The 19,940-nt window shown below is 53.2% G+C and overlaps 1 protein-coding gene across 3 annotated transcripts in view; it reads left to right on the forward strand.

Annotated features, from left to right (window-relative positions):
- DDX46 (DEAD-box helicase 46) overlaps positions 1 to 19,940 on the forward strand; it is a 1,330,317-nt gene that overhangs the window by 348,146 nt on the left and 962,231 nt on the right. The gene's annotated exons all lie outside the window — the stretch shown is intronic.

Here is a 19,940-nt window from a genome sequence, read left to right on the forward strand (position 1 = left end):
GTTAACATCTACCGCACCTGCATTACAGAGGACGACAGGACCAACTATGGCTTCGTCGACGGATATCCCTTAAAGGGCCTGGTGCCCAGAAGTCTACGACCCAGTTTTACCAGACACACTCCTACAGCAAGAGGCCTTCTCGGTGTCTTCGGGGGACGAGGTCGAAAGGGTAGCTGCCCCGGCAGACCTGGGGCTACAACTTACCAAGCCTGTCTCCGAAAGCTGTCCGGGTTCTACCCCTCTGCTGAATCCACAATCGATTCTATCGTTGGAAGTCTTATACACGCTGCAATCTCTGCTACGGACACTGGGCGATAAACTGCCTCGAACATCCCCGGCCGGGTTGGTCGTCGACGTCCCGGGCCCGTCTCGCCATCCTCCACCTGCAACCCCCGCTGCAGGGCCTCCGGAAGAAAGCCTCTCGGTTCCACGCCGCGAGGAAGGGGAGCTGTTGGATTCGGAATCAGGCAGCAGGGCGTCGTCAATAGTCTCACTTTCCCCCTCCAGGGATCTGACCTGGGAGTCCGATGTGGAGTTGGAAACGCCGAGGAGCCCGGCTCAGCCGTCTTCCCCCAGACGATATCGGGTCATTCCATAACATGATGGCTAAAGCCTGCAAGGAATTTGTGCTGGCACAAGAAGAGGAAAAGAAAGATTGCTTTCTTTTCGACCACATGGGTCAAAGGAGAAAGTCAGTGTTTTCAGTACCCATCCTAGAACACGTGTGGAAGGAAGGTCTGCAGACCATGTGTCACCTTTTCTCAGAGCCAGCGGTTAAAGGTCGTCTGGAAAAGAAATTCAAGGCCCCGGACTCTATTCCCAAGTGCCTTTCCTCACAACCCACACCTGACTCTGTGATATCGGCGGCGAGAAAGGCGAGGGCTCTACACAAGTGTACGACCCCCCCGGAAAGTGATGCTAGACGCCAAGATGCGTTGGGCAAGAAAGTCCTGACGGTAGGTGCTACCACGGTTACGGCGGCCCATTCTCTTGCCATAGTCGCTAGATACGACAGGGAAATGTGGCACCGGCTGGCACCCATACTCGAACACCTTCCGGAAGAACATCGAAAAGCGGCTATGTTGCTAGTCAGGGAAGGTGAGGAAGCTTCAAATCGTGCAATTAACATCGCAGTAGATCTTGAAGAGTCTGGTTACAAGCAGGTGAGCAACGGTGTGGTCCTCCGACGGCAGGCGTGGCTGAAATGCACCAACTTCCGACCCGAGGTGCAGTACAAGGTACTGTATATGCCTTTCGAAGGGGACCTCCTTTTTGGCGAGAAGGTCGACGAAGCCCTGAAGGGCATGAAGGAGGACTCGGACACTGCGCGTTCTTTGGGAGCTCTCCAGAGTGGTCAGAGTTCCCAGTCTTTTCGTCCCTTCAGAGGAGCTTCGGGGAACTCCAGGTTCTCCTCCAGGGACCGTTCCTTCGGTAGATCAACATATTCCTCTCAAGGATACAGATGAGCTTCACAAGCAGCTAGACAGCGCCGGGACTACCAAGCCCCTAAGAAAAGGGCAGGTTTTTCGTCGACGAGGGATAAGCAAACTAAGAGTCAGCAATGACGGGCTTCGGAACGTTCTGGGGGGGCAGAGTATCCTGTTACATCAAGGAATGGGAGCTGATAACCACAGATCAATGGGTGTTGGACACCGTAGAATACAGACATTCCCTACAGTTCAAAAGCAACCCTCAGCATATTCCACCGGTGCGTGTAGCTCATTCCCATCTAAGCGTGTTGCTGCAGGAAGTAGCACTTATGCTACAAAAAGTGGCTATAGAACAGGTCCCGTCATCGCAAAGGGGTTAAGGGGTTTACTCCCGGTACTTTGTGGTGAAAAAGCTGAATGGAAAATGGCGTCCCATTCTAGATCTGCGAGAACTGAACAAGTCGTTGAAGAACATAAAGTTCAAGATGCTCACGCTCCAAGAGGTAATCAGGTCAGTTCAAAAAGGGGATTTTCTGGCGTCTCTGGACCTGCAGGACGCGTACTTTCACATACTGGTGTGTCCGCGACACAAGAAATACCTCAGGTTTGTGGTAGAACACAATCACTACCAGTTCAGTTCTCCTTTTTGGACTAAAATCTTCCCCCAGAATGTTCACCAAATGCCTGGCTACGGTGGCAGCCTGGCTGAGGAGGCAGGGCCACCATGTATACCCGTATCTCGACGACTGGTTGGTGAGGGGATCTTCCCCATCGTCGACTTACGACAGTCTACAGGACACATTGAACCTATTGGAACGATTGGGGTTTGCGATAAACTTCGACAAATCCTCATTAACGCCGTCCAGAAGCTTGCTGTTTCTGGGTGCCCAGTTCGACACCGAGCTGGGATTAGTCAAACCATCCCTCAACAGGATCACCAGGCTCAGTCGTTTGGCAGGCCAGCTGAAGATCAATTCCGGGTTGTCGGTGAGAAAATATACGTCAATCCTGGGAGCTATGGCGTCCTGCATTCATCTAGTGCCCAACTGTCGCCTTTTCATGAGGCCAGTTCAACAGTTTTTGGCAGATCGCTGGACGCAGCCTCAGGGCCTTTGGTCAGACAAGTTGACCGTCGACGACGTCGAGCTCATGTCAACTCTACGGTGGTGGAGGAATCGTCAGAATATTTCCAAGGGAGTGCCTCTACAGGAACCGGAGTTCCAGTTCACAGTGGTGACGGACGCGTTCCTAACCGGCTGGGGAGCGCATATGGGCACTCTGCAGACACAAGGCCGCTGGTCTCAGAAAGAATCTCTCCTACACATCAACATTCTGGAATTGAGAGCAGTCCGCTGGGCCCTGATAGCGTTCCTGTCTCACATCAGGGGATCCACAGTGAGAGTTCTGACGGACAATACCACAACGAATATTTACGAAAGCAAGGCTGTACGCGGTCCAGGACCCTCTCCATCGAGGCTCAGGTGGTGTGGCACTGGGCGCTGAAGCACGATGTATCCATCATAGCCCATCATCTGCCAGGAGTGAAAAAGGAGCAGGCAGACTTGCTCAGCAGAAAGATGGACCAGATTCACGAGTGGGAAATAAACGACGATCATTTGGCGAAGGTCTTCCAGAAATGGGGACAACCGACGCTGGACCGATTTGTCACGAAGGCAAACAAGAAGTGCAAAATGTACGCCAGCAGATGGCCACAGGAAGATTCAGTGGCAGAAGCTTTTTCCTTCCCGTGGACGGACAAGTTCCTCTATGCCTTCCCTCCGTTTCCCCTGATACGTAGGACTCTGCAGTGGATACGCAGGTACAGGTGCCGAGTCATCCTGTTAGCGCCATGTTGGCCGAGGCAACCATGGTTTTCCGACCTCCTTCATCTGTCAGCGGACCACCCGATAACGTTCCCAAAAGAGCCCAACCTCTTGTCCCGGAACGAAGGAACGGTGTGGCATCACGACCCGAACAGTCTCAACCTCACGGCTTGGCTCCTGACTTTTCGGAGTTTTTAGGCCTTGACCATTCCATCAGACTGCCTGCGTGGGCCCCGTCCACCAACAAGTCTTACAGGTGTAAGTGGAAAAGATTCTGTGTGTGGTGCCAAGGGCAGGCGGAAGTGGAACCTCCCTTATCTGTTGCATTTGGCGAGGAGTGGCTTGTCTCTTTCATCTCTAAAGGTTCACCTGGCGGCCATTTCTAGGCTCACAAGAAGGAGGAACTCTACGCCTTTCTTTAGTGACAGATTAGTTAAACATTTCATGAGAGGCTTGTTTCGGACGTTTCCCCCGGTGAAGCGTTTTCCACCAACGTGGAGCCTTAACTTGGTACTGCAGGTTTGATGAAATCACCTTTTGAGCCAATGGCCACGGCGTCCATGAAGTTTCTATCTTGGAAAGTGGCTTTTCTAATAGCCATAACGTCGGCTAGACGAATCTCAGAGTTACAAGCATTGGTCATAGACCCTCCATATCTCGGATTCTTAAAGGACAAGATGATCTTGTCGACGAGTCCTTGTTTCATCCCAAGTTCCTACGATTTTTCATAAACACTCTACCATGGTCCTACCTACCTTCTTTGCAACGCCATCGTCGGCAGCGGAAAAGTTTCTGCATACCCTCAATGTCAAGAGGGCTCTAAAATTGTACCTGCATCGTACCCAGCAAATTCGATCGACACAGCAGCTCTTCGTTGCGTCTGGCCCTTAAGCAAAGGGGAAAGCAATTTCGAAACAACGTCTGGCTCGATGGGTCTCGTCGACGATTGCTTTCTGTCACTCGAAAGCGGGAAAGCCGCTACAAGGGTGTCCGAGAGCCCATTCGACAAGAGCGACCTTGTCGTCGACGGCACTATGGGCGGGGATCCCGCTGGCAGACATTTGCAGAGCAGCAGCATGGTCAGTGCCCCATACATTCACCCGCCACTACTGCTTAGAACGACGGCATGCGGACGAAGTTCAAATGGGCCGAGCACTCTTGCGGCATCTCTTTCAATAAGGTAAGCCCTTTCTCTTCGAGAGGGTTCTATGCTGGTTGGATATGTGTTTATACATGCAGATATATATATATATATATGCTTTTAATTATATGCACGAACATGCGTATGTGGTTCCAATGCGTGCTTTATGTATCCTGTTTTAACTTATGTATATTGCAGTATACAGTACGGTGACAGGTGGTTAATTTCAAATCTTATGTAATCATGGTTCGTTTTCTTTGGCAGAATGGGGTGATTGCTCGATTGCAGTTACCCCTCCTTCATTGTTTCACATTCACTGCTGTGCATTCTATTCTAAGCATGTGAATCCATGAAAGATACCAATGCTGGAGAAGGGAATAGTTTCTTACCTGTAACTCCATTTCTCCAGCATTGGTATCTTTCATGGATTCACATGCGCCCTCCGCCATCCCCGAAATGCAATCTTCGCATTTTTTCCGGTTTCACCCCGTTCCACTTGGAGGGGTCAAAATCTGGAAGGAGCCGCGGGGGCGGGGCCTTTATACCGCTACGTCTTGGTAGGGCGTGCGTGCGCGGCCCAAAACGACGTAGATAGGACACTTAAGTGTCGAAAGTTTTCCTTTAAGAAAAGGCTATATAAGCTTACCAAGGGTTCCCAGTCTGTCGACGGGGAATATTCTAAGCATGTGAATCCATGAAAGATAGCAATGCTGGAGAAATAGAGTTACAGGTAAGAAACCATTCCCTTCCCTGCCACCGCAGAGGGAATCCTCTTTTCAGCCCTTCGATAAGAACCCCGTGAGAACCCCAGTGGAAAAAGAAAGGGGTGGGGGGGGTCGGTGGCCATCACGGACACGGATTCAGCCTCTGAGGAGGAGCTGGCGGGGTCGTGAAGTTCCTCAGCAAGACGTTTGAGGAGGTCCGGTCCCACGGGAGGGATCCAGACGAGGCGGACTAAGAGAGCGACGGTGGTGCCGACAAGGTTCCCGGGGAGGCGGAGGATTCCACTCCCCAACTGTCGCACCCATCGCAGCCGGTACCAGAGCCTCAGGACAACTCGGGCGCCATCTTGATGGCGATCCAGGCCTTATGTACGGACATAAGGACGAGGTTGCCCTTACCCCCAACTGACGATCCAGCGGAACCTGGCCCGTCGGAGAGCCCTCCAAGCAAGCGGAGAAGAGCTCACCGCCCTTCCAGCCTTCGCGGCCCTCACAGCCTTCATCCTCTTCCCTTGATCCTAGGGAGGACACAGGGACGGATGACGACGACGGTGGTGACGACGGGATGGACCTTCCATCACCACCACCTCCTCGGGACTCCCCGCCCGACGACATTGGCTCCTTCCACGCCATGATTGCCAGGGCATCCAAGCTCTTCGCGCTCTGCCCCAAAGAACAGAAAAAGGAAGGTTTCCTCTATCAACAGCGTGAGACCAAAAGTAAGACGGTCTTCTCGGTCCCGTTACTTGACGACATCTGGGACGAGGGGCTGTTGCTCCTGAAGAACCCGTCCATGACTCCTGCCAAGAGAGGCAGGTACGAGAAGAAGTACCTGGTCCCTGATTCCGCCCCTCTATACCTTAGGGCTCAGCCGACCCCGGATTCGGTCATCTCGTTGGCGGCCAAGAAGGCAGCGGTGGGGGCTATGGCTTTGTGCTGGGGCAGCTGGAGGAGGGCGACTTCCTATCGTCGCTGGACTTGGAGGATGCCTACTTTCACATCCCCATTCTAAAAGGACATGGAAGGTTTCTCAGATTCGTAGTCCAAGGACGGCACTACCAATTGGATTGAAGTCGGCGCCCAGGGTATTCACCAAGTGCCTAGCACCGGTGGCGGCGCGGCTGTGCCTGCAGGGGATCCACGTCTACCCCTACCTGGACGATTGGCTCATCTGAGCAAAGACAAGAGAATTCGCCGTCGGGCACACAGACCGTCCAACTGCTCACGGATCTGGGTTTCTCCATCATCTTCACCAAATCCCACCTGGTTCCGTCGCAGGTCGCACTGTTTCTGGGAGCTAAGCTCAACACAGTGGCACGTCTGGCCTCCCCGTCGGAGGAAAGGACGAAGGCCATCATGGGCAAGGTGCAGCGGCTGTTGACCTTGGATGTGGCCAGGGTGAGGCCCATCAAGTCCCTTCTCGGCATGATGTCCTTGTGCATCTACTTAGTGCGCCTGTGCAGACTGCGGATGCGGCCACTGCAAGAGTTCCTCGACGCATAGGGCAGCTTCAAAGACGGGGATCCCGCTCAACAAAGCCTTTTGCCAAGCGATCCGGTGGTGGGGGGCACGTGCGCATCTTGCGGCGGGCGGAGACTTCCAGACCCCGGCGTATCAGGAGACTGTGATGACGGATGCCTCCCTGGAGGGGTGGGGAGCGCACACCTGAGGTCTCCATGCAAGAGGCCTTTGGCTCCGGGAGGAGAAGTCACTACATATCGACATCCTGGAGCTCCGAGCCGTGTTCTGGGCCCTCAGAACGTTCCTCCCGTCCCTCAAGGGCAAGGTGGTGAGGATCTTCACCGACAACATCACCACGATGTTCTGCATCCTGAAGCAGGGAGGCACCAGATCCCCATCCCCATCCCTATCCAAGGGGGCCCAGTATCTGTGGCACTGGACTGTCGCCCAGGGGATGTTTCTGGTGCCCTTCCACCTGACAGGAATAAAGAACACCATTGCCGACTCACTCAGCAGGGAGCTGCGCTCGTGCCACGAGTGGGAACTGCGTCAGGATCAAGTGTATCTACTCTTCCAACGATGGGGCAATCCCCAGATCGACCTATTTGCGACGGCGACTTACACCAAGTGCCGGAGGTTTGCCAGCAGGTTTCCCCAGCCGGGGAGCATGGGCGATGCCTTCTCATTCCCCTGAGACTGCCTGTTTCTGTACGCGTTCCCCCCGTTGCTGCTGCGACTCATCAACCAACTCAAGAGGTCCCGGTGCAGGATGATCCTCGTCGCACCGGCATGGCCGAGACAGATCTGGTTATCGGACCTTCTGGACTTGTCCCCCCCCCAGTCCAGCTGTCGACGGACGCAGCTCTCCTCGCCAGAGAAGGAGGCGCCATCCTCCATCACGACCCAGGGTCGCTGAACTTGCAGGTCTGGCTCCTGCAGCACTAGAGTTTGGCGGGTACGATATCCGGGCAGACTGCAAGGAGGTGCTTGCAAAGGCCAGGGCGTCCTCAACTTTTAAGTGCTACAGACATAAGTGGAAGAGGTTCTCATGCGGCGCACAGAAGATTAACCCTCTGCGGATTACGGCCCCTCAAGTGGTGCCGTACTTATTGTCGTTGGCCAAGGCGGGGCTGGCCGATGCCTCAATAAAAATCCATCTGGCAGCTATCTCCCGCTATACCAGAACTCTGGGGCGCTCATCTCTGTGGTCCCATCGCCTAGTGAAGGAGTTCATGAAGGGACTGTTCCGATCGTTCTCGCCGGTGAGGGCTACGGCCCCGGCGTGGGAGCTCAACATGGTGCTGACCAGGCTCATGGGGCCGCCATCCGAGCCTCTGCATTCTGCACCGTTGAAGTTCCCGTCGTGGAAGACTGTGTTTCTTCTGGCCATCACCTCTGCACAACGAGTCGGAGAGATCAGGCCCTCTCCTGTAAACCTCCATACCTGACTTTCCACGAGACGAGGGTAGTGCTGAGGACGCACCCCTCCTTAATGCCCAAGGTGCCGTTGGACTTCCATCTCAACGAGCCCTTGGTGTTAGCTGTTTTCTTCCCTTCGTTGCCGGCCGAGAGGACTTTGCACTTTTCGGAAAACATCACAGCTGTTTGTGAACTTTGGACCTGTGAACCAAGGGAAGGCCCTCTCGAAGGCTTCCATTTCTAGATGGCTCTCCGGCTGCATCATGCACTGTCACCGGTTTGCAAACCGACTGTTGCCCGGCCGTCCGAGCCCATTCGACCAGAGCGATTGTTGCTACCACGGCGTTGCTATCTGGTGTGCCCCTGCTGGACATCTGCAGGGCTGCTACGTGGAGGTTGACGCACACCTTCACGAGATTCTACTAGGTCGACCGGGATTCCAGGGAGGAGTCCAGAGTCGGCTAAGCAGTGCTGCGCAACCTTTTCGCCTGAAGGTGGGCCTGGTGAGGAGGTAAGAGATGCTTAATGTTGAGTTGATGAAATGCTTAATGTTGAGCCTTGCCACCTCCCGTGGTTGTGCATGTGTGTACTGCTATGTATTCTTGTATTCATGAGCATGTTAATCCATGCCAGACCCCATGCTGGAGAAGGAACAAGTTACTTACCTGTAACTGTTGTTCTCCAGCATGGGTTTGGCATGGATTCACATGCGAACCCTCCCTCCTATCCCTCTGTGGCTCTTCACTTGGTCCTACTGCCACTTTACGTGCTACCAAATCTGAGGATGGCTACCAGGGGAGGGGCTTGGGGAGAGGGCAGTCATTGCCTGGGGGGCAGTATGACCCAGAGACCAGTGATTGGTTACTACTAAGAAAGACAGTTCAGAAACTAAACTGAAACTGATTTTTTCTTTACCAAGGATTCCCAGCCTGACGGGGAATATTCATGAGCATGTGAATCCATGCCAGACCCATGCTGGAGAACAACAGTTACAGGTAAGTAACTTGTTCCAACTTGTTGCTTGTGCAGCTTGTCCCGTCGGACGAAACTCTGATGGCTCCACGGCAGCACCGGGTTTTCGGTCGCAGGGTCTGAGCTGCCTGCCAAAGCCTCAAGGTGCTCGCCGCCAGGATCCCCACTGAGGTACGCCCCCGTTCCTAGTTGTAGTACACGCCCACCATCTTGGATTTTTGGATGCTGTCGGGTGCCGAAGAACCCCGTCCGAATTCGGGCATACTGGTTGGGCAGAAGATGCTCATCTTCGAGCCAGCAATGCTAGAGCGGTTCCGGTCGCCTTAGATGGTATCAGCGACCCAATTGTTGCGGGAACTGCATATTTTTGTATTAGGCAGCGGGCTTCCCACGGATGGTTTCAAAGGAGCAGCCACATCGATGGCGCTCCAGGCCAAGCCCTCCCACCCCCCCAAAAATATTCTTAAGCAGGTAAATACTTTTGGATCCCCACAGCAGAGTCATTCAGTATAACAGGCTAGGCCAAAGTCAATAGTCAAAAGTCTTATATAGGATGAAGCACCTCTGGTAGGTAAGTAGAAAAGTCTTTGCAAAATGTTTTAGAAGTCTCTGAAGAAAAGAAGAATCAAATGTAGGGCCACAAGCTGATTAGACTTGTGAGTAGTAGAAGTTGCAAGCAACTCTACAATAAGAGGTACGTTCTCTCAGGCTTTACACTACCTTTGTATTGAAGAAAAAGTGCAGCAGATTACTTCTGTTCCTTTGCAGCTCTGCAAATCTCTGTTCCTGGGCCTCAGTCGTGGGGACACGAGGGAGGACTTCTGGGGATTCCTGCGCTGCAGTGGGACGGGCACTGAGCGCAACTGGCAATCTTTCCAACAAGTGGCACTTCAGCTCCTCGCGACTACAGCAAATAGCAACACTGCGGTTCCTGGATGTTGAAATGGACTTTCCTTGCTTCTGTGGTCCCGCACTCTGTGGAGGGGGCTCAGGCTCGGTCAGTCCTGCTTCCTGGGAGTCCGGAGGGTCTTTCTGGAGCTCTTAGCCAACTTAAAAGCAACGCACACAATCTGGTGTTCCTCTCCCTGACTATTCTGTTTCCAGCAGCAACTCTGTGGAAAAGCAACCAGCACAGCGAGAATGTCCAGGTGGCTTACTTTGGAGTTGATTGGTCCCACCAACTCAAGGGGAGAAGTCGTCCTTGTAGGAGCTTCTCTGTCATTACGAATTTGGAGTTTCAGCACAGCAGCAGGGCTTCACTGGGCAAACCAACGGTCCATGAGTTGCAGCAGGCGTCCTCTTCAAGTTGTTCTTCGGTTCCTTCGTCCAGTGGTCGACTCTGCCCTCCAGGCCAAAAGACTTGCCTTTTATTCAGTTCACTCCCATTCATTCCTGCCTAGCTGTCACTCACCCAGCAGGGTGACTGTCCTTGCCGGAGAGTCAGCCGGCCAATCACTACAGAGTGCATTTGGTTCTCCTAGGAGACTAAGCACAGGGAGTTTCGGGCACCTCCCTCACTTCTGCCCACCCCAGACACCCTGGAGCCAAAGGCGGCCTTCACTCGTGAATCCCGGCAAAGGCGAAGCAAACAATGGGACCAAACCTGGTTTGGCGAGCAGAGAAACTCTCAAGAAGGACGTTTCCACAAAGAAATGGCGAAAAAAGACGACCGGGGCCATTTTGACAAAAATGGCACCTTTCGGTGCTTTACTGCAGCTGCGAACGCAGCCCATGGTGAATGCACACCACGGTAGTTAAAATAAAACCACTGCCACCAGCCATTCAGTGAGAAAAGGGTAACAGACAAATGTTACATGAGAAGATAGACAAAGGGGATACTAGGTAACCCCTCCAGCACCCTGTTGTAAGATAGTATGTGCTGGGTCTAGAAAGTTACAAATGTAAGTAAAGTCAATTTCACTTAACTGCTCTGGGAAACAGTAGTTTATCCCAAAGAAGGTATTTAAACCTTTGGGAAATCTGCAAGACTTCCCTGTGCCACTGAATTGAAGGTGCTATGTGACACAATGTAAAAGATGATGCCTAAAAGAAACACAAAGTTCAGAAATCACATTAAAATACATGAAAGAGTGGGAAAAGGGGTCTCACTCGCTCCAGGTTAAAAAAAAATTAAGTCCTCAAAATCCAGCAAAGTTGCTGGGGGTCTCTAAGGTGGAGGGAATTAGCACATTTCTGAGAATTCTCCCTAAGAGGAGGGACCTCGACACGTGAGGGATTTTGGGTACACTACATGTCACGTTAAGGATAGTGTTACAGGCATGCTCATGTTGACGTCCCCTTTCGATTCTTTAAAGACAAGATGCAATACTCCACGGTTACCACTAGATGTCGGACTATATGCACAGCATGTGAATCTAAGCAGATACAATCATCAGAAATGCTATTACGGTAAGTAATGCATGTCATACTGTCCAAGAGGGATTTAGGCAGTCTATTTCCTAACTGTTCACAATTCAAGTTTATTGTATTGTATTTGGTTATTTATATAGCGCTCTTTCCCCACCTATGTGACCTCAATGCATTTTCCTTGGTTGGAGCGCCCTTGGTGACCGTAGTCGATGTGGTTGGAAGTTCTAGGGAGTTTAGCTTAGGAAATGCATGTGTGCATGTTTCCCTTCTAAGACTTGGGTGGCTGGCAAGGCTCAGCTAAGCAACCCAAGAGAGGTCGGTCATATTGGTGGGTCCTGTTGAGGGTTAGAGATAGATTGCTATTTTTGAGGGAGTCCATGTGAGGCCAGCTATACCGGGTTCCTTTCGGGTTGTGGTTGCTGAATGCTAGTGGCAGAGGTGTTGAGGTATGTTGGGTGTTTCAGTCTGGATGGCATGTGTGAAACTAGTCAGGATGTGCTTAGCCGTAGCCATAGTCTATCGTGCATGAGTGCTTGGCCGTGCCTGGAGCCTGTGTCCAACCAGTGGTGTGAGATATACGTACCGTAGGTTGCGAGATTGCTTATTTGTCCAGGTCTAGATTCGAGAGTCTTATACCAACGGGACTAGGTTTCATACTGTAGCAGGTATCGGTGTACAAGATCATCCCAGATCGAGATCAGAGTGGTTTCTGTTCCATGTCACGGTCTCAAGCCTCATTGTGCAGGGTCGCAGAGTTTGTTGGATTCTACAAAGCAGTTGAGCTGGGGTTATGCAGTCCGGTCAATGAGTTTCGCAAGAAATCTTGTGTTGGAGATTGGCCTGTAATTCTTAGTGGTGAACGCTGTCAAGGGTTGCCTTTTTTAGAAGTGGCTTCTGTCAAGTGCAGTGTTGCTGAAATGTAGCGGGCGGGGGTCGCAAAGGGATTGTGTGGGAGGGGATTGGGCAGAGGTACAAGTAGGTTTCACAAATTCTGAAATCTTGTGCGCGACAGGGGCCAAATCGTCAGAGAACCAGGTTTCTGTGATTAAAATGAGGTAGGGATTGCCAGAGGATAGGAGTTCAAAGATGCGGTCTGTTCTTGCTACAGAGCGGGCATTGAAAAGGATGCATGTGACTTCGTGAGGGGAGGTGGTTTTCGTGACATTCATCACAGGGAGTGATCGATGGACATGGGTGCCCAATGAGGCGACAGATGTGGTAGGATCATTCTGGTTGGTTGAGATTGGCTGAGGGTGGGTAAAAGGGAGGGACTGGATGTCTGAGTAGAGTGTCGGGTGAGAGCGTTACGTCGATGGGGGGGGGACGGGAAGAGAAGGCGGGTAGTGATGGGTATGTGAGACGATGAGGGCCATCAGGGGGGGATTGGGAGGGTGGTGAGTGGATCTCTTGAGGTGTGGTAGTTTAGGCGGGTTGGTTTTGGTACGAGTGGAGGGCGCTGGGGAGTTTAGGTGTGCTGGGTGAGCAGTCAAGAGCAAAGGGGAGGAGAGGGGGGAGGGGAGGGTGTGAGGTTAGGGGTAGGAGTTTGGACCGAAGGAGAAGTAGTGAGGTATTAGGGTCGAAGGAGAAGACCAGTCACTCTCTGAATTTTGTGGGTTTTGGTGCCATAGGACTGTGAGCGGGTGGGAGGGGCAGAGGTGGAAGACGATGAAGTTACCGTTCTAGCAAAAGCGTGACGAGCTACTTTCAGAGAAGGGAAGGGATATGAAGGAGAGGGTCTGTGGGCAGGGGTTCAGTAGGGACTGAGGGGGAGGGAGAGGTTGGCATGGGAGGTAGGTTGAGAAGGTAGGGAGTTCCTCAGTGGGCACTAGAATGGCTTGGTAGTGGAGGGGGACACTCAATGTTTGGAGTGCAAGAGAGCTCCTCTGGCTTGTGAGTTTGATATTGGGTGGGGTGTATGTACTGGGAGTGTGAGGTTGTTCTCAATAGATGCTAGAGGGAAGGTGGATGTTGGTGTGTTTGGGTGGGTTGAGGAGTGTGGGATGAGCGTTTGAGGAGACTGGTGTTTGGTGCGCCAGTGTGCTCCTCTAATCTTAGAGTTGGAGGAGGGATGATGGTAGGAGGGTGGGCGAGTGGTTTCCGGGTATATTACTGTTCATTGGCAGGGGTCGTGAGTTGCGACCAGATGCAGGATAAAGGGGGGGGTTCATGAAGTTGGGTGCTAGAGCGTGAGTTATGCGCCAGGAGGGGTGAGTTATGGGGGTGGGGGTATGGTGCTGGGAGGCCAGGAATGAGGACGGGTCGGAGAGGTGGTCTTTGTTGAAGTGGGATCTCCATCCAGGGCAGAGGTTAAAGACCAGCACCTAGAGATTGGTGTACTTATAACAGTAGATGCAGTGACCCTAGATGCAGAAGCTGCGACTAGATTCTGGACACCAGGCAGTGGGAGAGGGTCAAATATGGGGCAACAGTACAATGCAGAAACTCTAGATGCTATAGCAGCGCCTAGATTTAGGACACCTGGACAGAGGGAGGAAGGCCTAACACAGGGATAACAGTAAATGTAGTTAAAGAGAATGTAATAATCCACTACTAAGCGGCAGCGCCTTGGCTTTGGACACCTGGATAGAGGGAGGGGGCCTAGCATGGGGACAAAAGTAATTGCAGTAACAGACTTAGCATCCCTAGATGCAACAACAGTGCCTAGACTCGGGACGCCTGGATACGGGAGAAAGGCATGGGGACACTAGTAGATGTAGTAACAGAGAACGTAATAACCCTAGATGTAACAGCAGCGCCTACACTCTGGGTACATGGATCGAAGGAGAGAGCCAACACAGCGACAACAGCAAATGCAGTAGCAAGTAATATACAATCACCCCAGATATAATATCAGTGCCTAGACTTGGGACACCTGGATAGAGGGAGAAAGGGCCTAGCAAAGGGAGCAATTCTGTAGTGGCACTCTATAGATGGGACACAATGCAGTATTAACAATTTGAGGGGATTGGGTCCTCCGACGTATTCCATATCTATGACATGTAATCACCACAGCTGTGCTGCTTCGGAAACTTTTTTCGGCGCCTGCGTCGATGCGTCGTCGTCGAGGACCTGGTCCGACGTCATCCGATGTGATAAGTAGGACGCATGACGCCCGTAGCCTCAGTTCTGTTTTTTCCGCGAACGTGTTGCTTCGTGAATCTCGGTTAACGCCCCGACTTTTTGGAGTTCTGTTCTTCTCGGTTCTTCGAAACTGTTAGTTTTTGTGAAAATCCTTCGTGTGAAGATGTCTTCTACTTAGTCTTCGACCACGCGTCCGGGCTTCAAGAAGTGTGGGTCCAAGATGTCGGAGACAGACTCGCACGACGCCTGCCTCTGGTGCCTCGGGGAGGCCCACAACACGGATGACTGTATCAACTGCCAGTCGCTCACGTCCAAAGCCTTACGTGAACGTAAGAAGTTGTCGGTAGGTCGGGTGTCCAAGCCCAGGAAGTCGAAGTCTGCGGAGCTTTCGACGGATGATTCGAGAAGTGACTCTCCGCGTCATCGTCGGAAGTCTCGTGGATCTCCTTCTAGGAGTCGGTCTCGCCACTCCTCAGCCTCTTCGAGGCATTCTCGGAAGCGCCGACACCGGTAGTCTTCCAGGTCCTCTTCGGAGGACTCTGCCTGGCACGTCGCTTACCCCACCAGCCGTGCGACGCCGGAGGAATGGGCTTCCTTCGGGAAGAAAATGCTGGCGATCTTGAGTCGCAGGGTACTAAGCCGTCCGCGCCCCCGAGTGGGGTCGGTCCTGAGAGGTCGAGAGACACCGCTCGCAAGAGTGGTCGGCACGAGTCACGGGAGAGGTCCCGTTCGGACAAGGGAAATCGTTCTCGACGTACCAGTTCCAGGTCCTGGTCCTCGACGCGTTCGAGACCGTGTGCACCTGTGATGTCTTTGAAGACGACATCGATGTCTGAGGCGTCGAGGGCGTCGACAGGCTTTCTCGAGGCTCCGCTTCCGAGGAAGTTGTCGAAGCCGTTGACGCTCATGTTGTCGAAGGACACGCTCGGAGCTCCGGCTTCGAGGACTGCGTCGACGCCTCCGATGCTGGTGGCGCTGCATCTGACGTCGACGCCGATCCTCTCGGCGCCGATGCCTGTTCTCTCGATGCCGGCGCTGATTCACTCGACGCCCTCAACGCCTTTCGAGGCCGGGGTGTCGGAGGTACCCCGTGGCACGGGGGAACCCCCTAGGAAGGCTCTGGTTAAGAGCAAGCACTCTCGGGTGCCTTCTTTTCGCCACCTGGAATATATTTCAGAGGCGGATGAGGATTCTGATGGCCTGGTTCCTAGTCAGGTTCCAGATGAAATTGTCTCGGGCCATAGTCAGTTTGACGATTTGAGGCAGTCACTGCATGATGCCAGTGGACTGGACACCTCTCCGGAGGTGGAGTTCTGTAGGCCTGAGCCTGGCTCTCATGCCGATTCCTCGTACCGACGCCTTATGGCTAGGGTTTCTGAGTACTTGGGATGGTCTGCTCCCCCAGGGGAGTTTGTGCAGGATGATCTCACAGACATCCTTGATGTTGGTCCCCCAACTGACCCGGTACTGCCGTTCCATATGGCTTTACAGAGAAGGGTGGCGGCGGCTTGGACTGCTCCGGAGAGTCTCCCGGCGGTGGGCAGGTCCTTGTTGCGAAAATACCGTCCAGCCAGTAGCGACCCCTGCTACTTGACCAGGCACCCCACTCCGGAGAGTTTGGTGGTGCAGGCGGCCCCGGCAAATCAGGCGTCGTACCCTACCATCCCTCCTGATAGGGACGACAAACGTTTTGATGGCTGGGCGAAGAAAGTGTTTTCTTCTGGTGGTATGGCGCTTCAGGCGGCCAACTCCATTTGTGCCTTGTCTCGTTTCACACACTCTGTGGAACTGTGTTGCGTTAGCGGCTGAACATATTCCCGAAGGGAACGAACGGGATGGTTTCCTTGCTATGGTCCAGGATGGTAAGGATGCCATGTGTGAGTCCGTTCAGTCGGGTTTGGACTTGGCTGAATGCGTCAGCAGGTCCATGGCGGCGAGCACCGTGATACGCAGGTTTGCGTGGTGGCGGAAGTCGGGGTTTGCTCCTGATGTGCAGTCCCGGCTCCTCAACATGCCCTTTCACGGTGAACACCTTTTTGGCAGCAAGGCTGACGAGAGCTTTGAGAGGTTGCAGACCTCAAAAGCTGCAGCAAAGTCGTTGGGCGCTGCACTTTGCCAACCTCCGCCTTTTCGTCCTAGGGGACAGCAATGGAGGGGGTGGTTCCTTTCGCTATTACTCGTCCTTCAGTAAAGCGAGAGGAGCTGGTAGTCAAAGAGGCCAACGCAGGGGTACCAGAGGTGGACGACAGGGTACCCGTGGTGCCAAGGCAGCTCGGGCAGTTGCCTCTTTGCCCTCAGGTAACGCCGCAGCCGCTACTACTCAGTCATGAGGCCATGCCCCAGGATTCGCCGGTTGGGGGAAGGCTGGCGCAGCATCTTGTAGAGTGGCGTGCCATTACTTCAGATGTGTGGGTTCTGGAGATCATAACCCACGGCTACTGTCTTCCCTTTCGGCACAGGCCTCGCGACAATCCACCGGGTAACCTCTTTGCAGAGTCCGGATCCGCTCTTTGCGCAGGAAATTCAAGCCCTGCTGGAGAAAGGCGCCATAGAACTGGTGCCTGTAGCGGATTGGAACAAGGGATGGTATTCCCCTTATTTTTTGATTTCGAAGAAAGACGGGGGATTGAGACCCATCATGGACTTGCGCGGTTTGAACAAACTCCTAAGGAAGGACAAGTTCAAGATGGTTACTCTCTCTCAAGTCCTCCAGGCCCTTCAGCTTCAGGACTGGTTGGTGTCTCTCGACCTCAAGGATGCTTACTTCCATGTGCCGATCCATCCCAAGCACAAGAAGTACCTGAGGTTCGCGGTTGGCGACTCGCACTTTCAGTTTCGGGTCCTGCCGTTCGGATTGACCTCCGCCCGAGGGTTTTCACCAAGCTCATGGTGGTGGTTGCAGCACATCTCAGGCAAGGGGGGGATTCACGTCTACCCCTACCTGGACGATTGGTTGATCAGGGGGAGCTCTCCCGAGCAAGTCCTGGATCATCTGTCCGTCACCTGCCACTTCCTTCACAGGCTGGGCTTCTCCCTGAATTTAAAGAAGTCCCATTTGACGCCAACACAGCGGCTCCAGTACATCGGAGCAGTGCTCAACACTTACCTGGGGCAGTGTTTTCCTCCCCAGGTGAGGGCTCTTCACATTCAGCAGATGGTGCACAAGTTTCAACATGCCCAGACGCTCCCAGCGTTCGAGTTCTTGAGGTTGCTCGGCCTCATGGCATCCTGCATTCTTCTGGTGCCAGAGGCTCGCCTGCGGATGAGATCTTTGCTGTGGGCACTCAAGATGCAACGGTCGCAGTCCTCTGGCAGGATGTCGGACCCGGTTCAGGTGCCGCCCTCGGTCGCCCGGGACCTTCTGTGGTGGGCCGTCGAAGGCAACTTGATGAAGGGGGCTCCATTTTGGCTTCCCTGGCCGGAGGTGACGATCGTGACGGATGTATCCCTCACGGGATGGGGAGCTCATGCCAACGGGCTGACGGTCAGCGGTCAGCGGTCATTGGTCTCCGTCGGAGTCCAGACTCCATATCAATCTGTTGGAGCTGAGGGCCGTCAGGCTAGCCCTGAAGGCTTTTCTGCCGACTGTGCGAGGAAAGAATGTCCTGATCCTGACCGACAACAGTGGCCATGCACTACCTCAACAAAAAGGGGGGGGGGCAGGGTCACTTCCTCTGTGCAGGGAGGCGATGCAGCTCGAGTTCTGGGCCATCCAGCAGGAAGTTTCGATCTCGGCAGTTCATCTGGCCGGAGACGAAAACGTGACGGCGGACGCTCTGAGCAGGCAGAGCACGATCTCTCACGAGTGGGAGTTGGCTCGAGAGATTCTCCTGGAGATCTTCGCCCTTTGGGGGACCCCTCAAGTGGATCTCTTCGCCTCCAGTGTCAATCGGAAGTGCGAAAGGTTTTGCTCGTGGGAATTTCCTCCAAAAAGGATCCTTAGGAGATGCGTTCGTGGTGGAGTGGTCATTCCCGCTGCTGTACGCGTTTCCTCCAGTCCCCGTCATCCCACAAGTGCTGCGGAGGTTACAGAAGTTCGGTTCCCGGATGATCCTCATAGCTCCGGCGTGGGCTCGGAGGACGTGGTACCCGGACCTTCTCGACTTGTCCATCTGCCCCCCACATCATCTTCCCTACCGAGACGATCTGCTCTCACCGGAGGGGGATCAGGTTCTCCATCCAGAGGTCAGATCCCTCAACCTTCACGCTTGGCTTCTGAAAGGATGAGGTATAAGGATTGGGACCTCCCTGAAGACGTGATGTAGGTGTTGCTTTCGGCCCGAAGGCCTGCAACAAAGTCTCTGTACCGTTGGCGTAAGTTCTGCGACTGGTGCAGAGTTCAGAATGTGGATCCTTTTGCATGTGACATCCCCATGGTTCTGTCCTTTTTACTTTCTTTGGCCCACAGGGGCTTGCAAGTGGGTACCATTAAAGGTTACCTGGCGGCGCTGTCCATCTTTAAGCGCTTGTCTGAAGAGTGTTCTTACTTTAAAATCCCTTTAATTTCACATTTTCTGAAAGGGCTCACTAATGTGTTCCCTCCGTCACCTTTCCTGGTGCCCGGTTGGGATTTAAACCTTGTTCTTAAGTTTCTTATGGGTGCTCCGTTTGAGCCTTTATATTCTTGCCCGTTGAGGCCGTTAACTCTGAAAACTGTGTTTTTAGTTGCGGTTACTTCCGCTCGCTGAGTGAGTGAGTTACAGGCACTTTCAGTTAAACCACCCTTCACTGTATTTCACAAAGACAGGGTTGTCCTTAGAGTTCGTCCTTCTTTTCTTCCAAGGGTAGTGACAGAATTTCATTTGGCCCAGAAGGTTGTTCTTCCGGCATTCTATCCTCCTCTGCATCCTGGTAAGGAAGAGGAGAGGCTCCATACGCTTGATCCGAGGAGAGCTTTAAGTTTTTATGTTTCACGCATGTCCCGGGTCAGAGTGGATGATCAACTCTTTATTTGTTACGCTGGAAAGCGTTTGGGGCAAGCTGTGACGAAACAGACTTTGTCCCGCTGGATTATTTTGGCCATCTCGGAGTGTTACCGCTTGGCGGTTAAGGACCCACCGGCTGGCTTGCGGGCCCATTCTACCAGGGGTATGGCTGCATCTACTGCCCTGCAGAGGGGTGTTCCTATTTGCAATATCTGTGATGCAGCCACCTGGGCTTCAGTACATACATTTGTACGTCACTATTCCCTCGATTCCACCCGAGGACAGGATCTGGCCTTTGGCAAGGCGGTCCTTTGCTCTGCTATTTGATTGGCAATTCTAAATTTTGATTCTAAATTCTTTCCCTCCTCCTTGCTCTGGTACTGCTTTGGGAGTCTGTCATAGATGTGGAATACGTCGGAGGACCCAATCCCCTCGAAGAACAAGTTACTTTCTTACCTGGTAACGTTCTTTCGATGGGATGGTCCGACGACGTATTCCATATCGCTCCCTCCCTGCCTTCCCTGCTGCAGAATTTCTTTCTTCGATTGCAGCTCACGTTCCGCAAGGCTTTGTGTCTGACTGGCAGTTGACTAATG

Source organism: Ambystoma mexicanum, chromosome 3p, assembly GCF_040938575.1.
Source record: "Ambystoma mexicanum isolate Mex_15411 chromosome 3p, UKY_AmexF1_1, whole genome shotgun sequence".
NCBI classification, from domain to species: Eukaryota; Metazoa; Chordata; class Amphibia; order Caudata; family Ambystomatidae; genus Ambystoma; species Ambystoma mexicanum.